Genomic DNA, 10,718 nt, shown 5'->3' with positions numbered 1-10,718 from the left:
ATTTTACCGTGTATAATCAAAACTATTCCAAATGCCATTAAATAATTAATAGAAAAAATATTTCTGTTTCAGTATCAAATTGAGACCGCCAACATGTGATGTATTATATTGACTTAAACAAACAATTCATGATAGTTTGTGTCATTTGAGCGAAGGTTAGGAAAAGATCGGATTATTAATTCCTTATTTTGAACAGTTTCCTTATTAGTGCGCTCACTTAGAAGTTAAGTGAATATACACTTAAAAAGTGAACTGTAATGAAGCATACGATTGATACCCAGGAAAATACAATAATACACAATAACTTATTGGGTTTTTTTAATACATTTGTATAATGAAAACAAACTATAGAATTCATTAATTTCAATGTAATGTAAAATGAATATAAACTGTGTTTAAGATATGTTTTGCACATTTTTTTTCTTTATCTTTAGATACAAACAAGATACTTTGTGGTTTGTTAGCAAATATCTGGTGTGTAGTCTCTTTTACTTCATGTAGAATAGAGGAATATACAAGTAAAGAAATTCATGAAATAGAATGAGATTGTAATAGCTCATAGTAAAATTTAAAATGTTTAATTGTTTATTTGTACAGGACCAATGTTAAAGGGACTTCACTGAGGTTTTAAGAGGTGATCGATGGGACTAGAAATATGTTTTGTAATTCAGTGTTCCATTTGATGGAGGTCTTGGTCAATTATTTCTGTGCAAAATTTCAGATCATTCACTCAATCCATTTTTCCTTAATGATAATTCTCATTGCGAAAAATATATTTTAAATTCATAAGTGTTGCATTATGTAAGCAAGAACTTGAATCATGTGATTTGAACATATGATAGTCCTATTCAACGAGTTTATCTATCTGCCATGGTTTAGCTTTTCGGCCAAGGCCGTACGAACTGTAAAACTTTTCGCCCCAGAACTAATTATAAGTCATTTTCATTAAACAGGCAGTGTTTGAATTCCTTCGTGAATACAAAAACAATTTTAAATACCGGAATGAATTTTGCAAGAAAAAGCAGGTTTACCACGATCAAGTGACTTTTTTTAAAGATATTTCTTGTTTAAAATTCATTTCATGGTGACATTATACCGTTACTATAGGCCTACTTGTATATTAACATGGAGATACTTTTTAATGTATTATAAACCTCTATTAACCCTTTCCTTCATGAGCATATTGTGAAAAATGGCCTTTTTCATTGAAACGCCTCCTATTACAAGTTCAAATTGCTATGAAACTATGAAAAATGCTTCAATACTCATGAAGCTTGGCACAAATGTTGACTGGACCAAAGCCTCTGGAACAGCATGCTCAATTGTAAATTTCCTGTTAGCATAGCAACGGGGGACTTCTCAAAATTACCCCAAGAAAGGGGGGGGGGAGCCGTCAAAACACGTCTACATGAGGTAAAGGGTTAAATAAAAGACCAGTATGCCCCAGAAATGCTTTTAATTTCGTTTCTTAATAAATGATGAACTTTTCATATTGGGCATGTTCGATATCCCCGTACAAGCACTTATATTTTAAAAAGTAAAGTTTCCTCCTTACATTTTAAAATATATAGAAAAAAAATACCCTGTTGTATTGCTTTCAGTTAAAAATGAGTTATTTCATTTAGTGCTAACAGGTTTACTATTGTTTTCATATTTCAAAGTTAGAATTTTGCTTTCCATTTCTAAAAGTGAAAATACACTTTAAAGAAAATCAGTGAAAATAACAGACGAAAATATTCTCTAAAATTTGTTTAGAAGAATTAATATTAAAGATTTGTATCTTTTATTTAGGCTACCCTAGATCTACTTTCGTTTTCATATTTCAAAGTATGAATTTTGCATTCAATTTCTAAATGTGAACATAATCTTTATATAAAAAGTCAGAGAAAATAAACGATTAATATATCCCCCAAAATTTGTCGAAAAGCTACAAAAAGGTAGAAAATTAAGATTTTGCCTTTTATTTACTTACAGTACTTTCGTTTTCAATATAAACCGTCGTAAATTATTCTTCTGACATAATTAAATGTAGATCCAATGTGTTATTTAAAACGTTGTTTAACTTTAAATCATTTTTAATGTAATGAAAACTATTCACAAATTTTACCTGATTATATATACATTCATCCGGTGAAATAAAAGACTACCTGTTTTGCATTCGGAACTGCCTCGGCTATTATATATCTACAATATTAACCTCGGAAACAATACGGATTGAAAGTAGTTCTACCACGTGGTTTCAGATGTAAACAGAAACACAGATAATGTGAAACGAATGTATGTGTTTGACATCAAATGCCTGTTCCGATACTCTTTTGCTTGAAAATATGTCTGACAACAATTTGTAGTTTAAATGTGACCACTGATGTTCAATTTTAAACAAATCCGACGAAATGTCAACAGGTTGGTTTTTTGTACTTTCGGTTTCTACAACCATAATAATAAATATATAAATAATGAATTGTTTGCTTTTGTACCTATGATATCACTTATTTTAGGTGAACTTTTACTACATAAATTGGAAATAAACTTGTAAACAACTCCCAGCATTAAATTACTATTTGTTTACATGTTTAGTTTCTTAGCGTAGGTAAGACCGAAATACCGCATCCGTTCTGTGTATTCATACTATTGTTTTCGAGGTCCTTATCCGAAGACTGACGGAAAGGGCCGAGAAGTTGCGATTGCCTGTTTTGTCCTTGACAACGGTAATGTTAAGGGAAACTACTCCGTTGTTCAGAGAGTACCGGTTCCGCTACGATCTTATCTTGTAAGGGGAGATCACTGTGTGGGAGATTGTCAGAAACGCTTACCGTAAGAAAGCTATTTCATTATTCCTTTATTTTAAATGATAATTGTCCACATTTACCTCATTAAGCCCCCACCGTTTTATTTTTAAATCTCGCTCCGCGCCCTCGCTAATTAGCGTGTTTTCGCTCCGCGCCCCCGCCATTTTAACTTGTTAATTTGGCGATCACACGAATGGCACAAATAAGCCACCGTTATGACACAATATCTGTTATATGTCGCAGTTCAGATTGGAACCGTCCCGAGGAGACCCGCCCATTGGGCGAAACGTGGCTTTCCGATCTGTGCAGATATTTTGCTTGATCGTTCCTCCAAATTATATCATATCTCAGTTAACAGTTTTCATGGAAATAAATGTTATTTCAACAGTAACTATTTTCAATAGCGTATATTTTGGGCGAAACAACGTCATCCTAGCACTCAAATACGTCAAAATGACATCATTTTAACGCGGTTTATTCATAAAAGCGTTCAAGTGATGCCAAATTTTAATTTCAGCAGATTAACTTTTGAAGGATTTCAATGTTTCATTTCATGTTTGGTATGCAAGTCTTGCGCCCTCCGGGGCGAAAACACAAAATTACACACATCAGCTACCATTAATATCCATTGTAAGTAAAGGGATCTGACATTGTGTGTCGCAAACGGACAACGTAGTCGGATGACGGATAAATGGTTCCAAATTTGCACTCAAGCAATTGCACAATTAGTAAGCAAGCAATCGTACAATGAGTGAGAAAGCAACCGTACAATGAGTGAGTGAGCAAGCAACCGTACAATGACTGAGCAAGCAATCGTACAATCAGTGAGTAAGCCATCGTATAATGAGTGAGCAAAGTAACCGTACAATGAGTGGGAAAGAAACCGTACAATGAACGAGCAAGAAAACGTACAATGAACGAGGAAGAAACCGTACAATGAACGAGCAAGCAACTGTACAATGAGTGAGCAACCAATTGTACAATGAGAGAGCAAATGACCCTACAATGAGTGAGCAAGCAATCGTACAATGAACGAGCAAGCAACTGTACAATGAGTGAGCAAGCAATCGTACAATGAACGAGCAAGCAACTGTACAATGAGTAAGGAAGCAATCTTACAATGAGTGAGCAAGCAATCGTACACTGGGTGAGCAAGCAATTGTACAATAAGTGAGCAAGCCACAGTACAATGAGTGAGCAAGAAACTGTACAATGAGTGAGCAAGCAACTGTTCAATGAGTGAGCAAGCAATCGTACGATGAGTGAGCAAGCCCGTACAATGAGTGAGCAAGCAACCGTACAGTGAGTGAGTGAGTGAGTGAGTGAGTAAGCAAGCAACCATACAGAGAGTGAGCAAGCAATCGTACAGTGAGTGAGCAAGCAATCGTACAGTTGTTTGGGAATAAAATCAAATTTCAACGTCTATAATTATAGAGAAGAACTATTAACATTCTATATTATCAAAATACCCTAGTTTGGGCGTTCGCCTATAATAATAGACGTTGAAATGTTATTTTACTTTTTTTTTCAAAACAGCTTATATTGAGTTTTTTATATTGATAAGTGTAATTATGTGCTGGGATTGACATACATTGTATATACATTTTATTTGAATTTTAAGGCGTTTGAAGCTCTACACTCCAAATGTCTGTGAACGGAATCACTTTAGAACGCCTAAGATATTTTTAAATGATCTACTTATGCACCTTGGGGTTTTCTTGTGGATTTATTCAGTATTTGTAGTATTTGCCCTTTTCTTAATAAAATATTTTTAGTTTTCAACTTGGGCACATGTGGCCAAAAAAAATGACATAGAGACATAAGATTGACAAATCGGTGGAGTGTGGGGCACCCGTGTCCTATGGACACATTTCTAGTTTTCAATAGGCTGATATAGCAAAAAATTGAAAAACTAGACTTTCTTTCTCTGTGAGATTGGTTTGTGGCTCTACCAATTTAACACTTTAATCTCCGACATGTGCCTTGAACGAGCCACTACTATGGCATGGCGGTCTGATTATTGTATAGGTAATGGTATACATGGTAATATCAAACTGACGTTAAGTTGCAGGTATTGTACCAGAAAGACATTCACCGGGCATGTTCAGCTGGTTTCCCATACTCTTCCCAGTAAAGGTAATTTTCAATATCAGGGCTGGGAATCAAAACTGCGTCGTATCCTACAAAATGTAAACAAACGCCGCCATCTTGGAACGAAAAATGTATGTTTTTGTTTATAACTCTTTTTGTTAGAAATGACTGAAAACCAGATATATGTATTAACACGCCACACTATTTTCCGCTTCGTTCGGTATATGTTGCTATCACAACTATTTTGTAAAAACAAAAGTTATAGCCGAATTTGCAACTCGAAGCGGGGCAGAATTTTTATGAAATTGTGTGGATACGACGAAGTTCATATTGCTTTATCCTATCGTTTTTTTTCATTCAAATCAATTATATATTCGTTTTCAGAGTTCACCCATAAACTTCAAAAACATAATTTTTGCATCATTTAACTAAACTTTCATTAAATAGAGATGTTTATTTTCCAAGAAAATAATGATTTTTATGAAATGAAATACGACGCAAAATTGAAAATAAAATATGATACGACGCAGTGTATTTTCATTGCAAGCTGCATATTGGTTAAAGCTATTTAAATTTATGTGCTAGGTATGCTTTAATAACGCCCAAAACATTTCTTGTTTACAACTGAAGTCAAGAGCAGAGGTCACTCATTGGTTCCATAAAAATGGAAATGCAATACATTCTATTAAGGCTGCATTTTTCGGTCGCATTTTGTACCTATCATAAGGCATCTACAAATATCAAATGCAATATACATTTGAAACACGTGATCGCACACCCATATGACAACGTGTTCTAGACTCGCCTTATCATGCTTATAAATTGTTCCCGTGAGTTCGAAACTGGGGTGGTTACCTTTTTCATTATACAGAATTTTTTGATACAAAATTCAATATTCCAGGGTAACCTCTCCTGGACCCTGTATTAATCAGAATTGACCTTTTTTTTAAAAAAAAAGAGAGAAAGACTTACAAATTTTGAAAAGGTCTCTTGCTATCGGAAGAGACCTATGCCTACCTTTGTTACTTGTAATTAGCAATAATTTCCCGTCAATTCCGTTATTACTTATGTCTTTTACGTGCCGATTTTATTGTATTCATTTTCTTAATAATCGGTGAGAACAAATGAGCTTTAATTATTTGAAACTGAACATTAAATTTTTAAAAAATTATATATCATAAATGGTTAAAAGCTACAATATATTTTTGCAAGTAGGTTATGCGTTCCGTTTAGTCATTTTATGTTCAGCGCCGCGGAACTTTACCGCTGATTTAGTCGTATTGCATTTCTTTATCGCCGATGAGGAAAGGTCTACTGAATGAATTTTTATATTTGCACTTCTCATTCTCATTTTTTCTCCATTAAAAACTTTAAATTTTCAAAAATCGAGTTACATATGATACAACTACAAATTATTTTGTAAAGAAGGTGTCCGTTTTGCAATGGTATTTTACGCTGTGCACCGATAATTTGATACAGTTATAGGCAGACATGATCTTTTCAACAGTATTGAAGAAGTTTTTCACAATATTGGACAGAAAATTTAGGTCAGATTATCACATCGAATTTTCAACAGACTAGAGACATGGCATTCTTAATCTTCATACTAAAAGTGCGATTTTTATTTGATAATGAATTGCCTGAAAATTTAAAACAAAAGTTTTCAGAAAAATGACTTCACAGAGGATTAGCCCCCTGTTTACATTGAAAATTTTTCTGCTAGTCATACCGAAATAAGAAATTTAAATGTTATTCTCTTTATAATTAATTCAATATTTATAATCTTAAAACTTTACGCCAGAAGTTAATAAAAAAGCTGCTTATTTGTACAACTGACGTTAACAAATTTTGTTGAAATAAAAAAAAAACACAACAAATCAGACAACAAGTCCGACGAGGCCGAGCTGCTTATGTTTACTGAATTCAAATCACTTTAAATATGAACTGCTATGAATTCGAAAACCACCAGGGACTTTTTTATTCTTTCATGTGGAAAACCTATCAAGCTAGTTTCAAAATGTCGATGGTTCTCAGGTGCATACATTTTGCCTGAATTATTGCACAAAGGCGCACCTGAGGTCCTCGCCCCTAGTAAAGCTTATGTGTAGAGTGAAAAGTTTGAAAAAACCATTACCCAGAACATGTAGAACCACAGTTAACTTAGAGCGTAGCTAGCGAAAAAATGAATTCAAGTTAAATAGATTTCTACATTTTTTTTGCGAAAACATTAGGGATAAATTGAACATACAGGAAAATATAAGAAATTATTTCAGATATTATGATCAATTAGGTATATAACATGTTCATGTTTAACTGAAAAGTAGCTTCCGCGCAATGTAAACTTTAAAATTAAATGTTATATTGGACATGACACAATGTATTCTAATAATCAAAAAGCAACAAGAACATTGCTATACACCGCAAATGATCTGGGGTTTTTTTTTATCTAGCGCAAGTGATTATACCATAAAATAGAAATATATTGCCAAAATTATCCCTGTTGAAAAGACTGCCAAAAATACAACTGCGTCGTATCAAATTTTATTTTCAACTGCGTCGTATCATTTCGTAAAAATCATTATTTTCTTAGAAAATAAACATCTCTTTTTTAATAAAATTTTTAGTAAATGATGCAAAATTATATATCGAAGGTCATGGTGAACTCTGAAACAAATATATAATTGATTTGAAGGAAAAAACGATAGATACAGCAATATGAACTGCGTCGTATCCACACATTTTCATAAAAATTTTGCCCCGCTTCGAGTTGCAAGTTCGCTATAACTTTTGTTTTACAAAAAAGTTGTGCAAGAAACACATACCGAACGAAGCGGAAAATAGTGTAGCGTGTTAATACATATATCTACTTTTCAGTCATTTCCAACAAAAAAAGTTATAAACAAAAACATACGTTTTTCGTTCCAAGATGGCGGCGTTTGTTTACATTTTGTAGGATACGACGCAGTTTTGATTCCCAGCCCTGAATATTGCTTAATGATTTTCCAGGAGCACCTTTACCCGATTTCGTTGAGATTTGCTGATAATCCCTTTTGCTTAACATCTTGACAGGATGAAATGAAAATACCACTTTATGTGTAATAATTTGACAGTATATGCTTAATTAAAGTGTATAAAGCTATATATATCTAATCCAAAAAATATTGTTTGAATTTTAAAATTGTATGCTTCCAAAATGCTTGTATGAAATAAATATGGTATTTTATTGTCTTAAAAGAGAATGACGTATGCACAAAATCATTATGAACGGACTCTACTTAAGATAGCAAAATAATAATTTGTTCCGGAACATTTTATTCTGTTTACGTACATTATCCATGTGCATTAAATAACAGAGACATTCTATGTTACACCTTTTTCTGGAATCAACCATATTATAATGAAACCAATATAATTTTACAGTTGATAAATTTTATTAAGATATAGATTTATACCTTTTAAGTCAGTCAAAATTGTTTTGTCTAGACAGACCATTAAAGATTTAAAATGAATGTTGAAATGGCGATAAGTTTGTCTTTAAATAAATATCGAGTTGGAATCTTTTAGAATCTTTTTAAAATACCTAACTTTACATGAACTTCCCTACACTACTGTATTACTTATCTATCATCATTTAGGAAAAAATTAGCATAAGACCTAACTGTGTTCCATAAACTTCATTTACATAAAAAATCTATATTAATTTAATTGATAAATTCCAACTCTGACCTTTTTCATTTGAATAATAATATATTTAACCACAAACATTGACATTTGCTCTTTTGTTAGCAAATATGTTGTGGTGAAATTCTTATTGTATCCACTAATATGATAAGTAGAATCGGACAGGTCAGAGATCTATGCATTGTTGCATTAGTGCTTACCTATTTTGTTGGGGTTTTTTTGGCTTATAAAAGTTGACTTTAAAGATCCTGAATGTTGCAATTAAGGTTGTTACCACACTTAGTGAAATTTAATATATGTATAAAATTATGCTTCTAAAACAAGTTCCAACACCGAAGAATTTGTAAAATATGTACAGTAAATATTTGTCCACATTATATGTAATCATTAAAATATATGCATTCATTTACTTTTGAAAAAAAAATGGCTTAGACTTTATATTAAATAAATTTCTATTTACCTCCCTTTATTAACATGAAATGTTAATTCGGTAATATATTTACAAATAATGCTTTTTGGAACTTACAATGTTGATAACTCTTCATTTTAGCATTATATTTATGATATTTTTGTTTGTTTTGGGTTTTACGTCACATCGACACAGTATAGGTCATATCGCGACGTTCCAGCTTTACTGATGGAGAAAGACCTCAGATGCCCTTCCGTGCATTACTTCAGGCACGGATGGGCACCTGAGTAGAACCACCGATGTTCCGTCAGCTAGCTGGATAGCTTCCTCACATGAAAGAATCCATAGTACCTGTCGGGATTCGAACCCACAGCGGTGAGGGGCAAATGGTTTGAAGTCAACGACCTTAACCACTCGGCCACGGACGCCCCATATTTATGATATTTTTACCACTACAGGATCTTTAAAATCACGACATTACGTCTTTATTGCTTTCTATTTCAGACTTCACTTTATGTGGAGAAAGGTTCAAAAGTGGTCGTAGAGTTTTGGAGGCGAGTCAGTACGAAGAATGTCTGGTATGAATGGTGTGTTTTAGAACCGAGCGTGTTGCCGATACATAATCCGAAAGGACGTTCATACACCATTGGACTGTGACTGTGGATGAGGATTGCATTCAGAACTAAAATTTTTATCTTGTTATCCAGAATTTAATTGCTACGTACAAAGGAAGTTACAATATCAACAAAAGAAATGTTTTCAATAAGATATCAACACAAAAAAATGTTTTCAATGAGATATCAACACAAAAAAAATGTTTTCAGTTAGATATCATCACAAGGAAATGTTTCCAGTTAGATATCACAAGGAAATGTTTCCAGTTAGATATCAATGTTTCCAGTTAGATATCATCACAAGAAAATGTTCACAAGGAAATGATTCCAATCAGATCGTAACACAAAAAACGTTTTCAATTATATATCAGCACAAGAAAATTAATGTTTTCAATCAAATGCCAACATAAGAAATTGTTTCTTTATCAGATATCAGCATAGATGGAAATTAAAAGTACTTCAATTTGAACCATCTGTTGTTAATAAATCTGACACAGGCTTCATACATAATACTAACAACTGAATTATAATGAAAGCTTTGATAAATTGAAACCAAGAACAATTTTTGTATTTTGCTGAAGTCAGTACTCTAAAATTCAAGTTTTTTTTCTAACTTTATAATAAAATGTCCATTATTGTGTTTTTTTTAATGTACTTAAAGAAAAGTTGTTCACAAAATAAAAAATCAAATGAATGATTAAAAACAATGTTGTATTGTTTTCTTTTAAAGGCATGTTCAAAATATTGCATTTATATGGTACATTTTTTCTATATCCTTCTTGCAATACTTATCATACAAATGAAAACATTTGAGCCGTGCTATGACAAAACCAACATAATGGGTTTGCGACCAGCATGGATCCAGACCAGCCTGCGCATCCACACAGTCTGATCAGGATCCATGCTGTTTGCATGCTTACCAACCCTATTACAAGTAGAGAAACTGACCATGCTGGTCACAAACCCATTATGTAGGTTTTGTCGTGACGCGGCTCATTTAATTCACAAACTTGACAAGTAGTTCAAATTTGTATAACTACCTCATAAAGCTGCATGCTGCCAGATAAGCTAAACTATTTCAAGGTAATTTCAAGAAATTTGTACTAAGATTTAAATAAAATTCAAGTAATAATT

Source organism: Ruditapes philippinarum, unplaced genomic scaffold, assembly GCF_026571515.1.
Source record: "Ruditapes philippinarum isolate M1 unplaced genomic scaffold, ASM2657151v2 ctg4437_1_1_1_1, whole genome shotgun sequence".
Lineage (NCBI taxonomy): Eukaryota > Metazoa > Mollusca > Bivalvia > Venerida > Veneridae > Ruditapes > Ruditapes philippinarum.
This window is presented reverse-complemented; position numbering follows the sequence as displayed.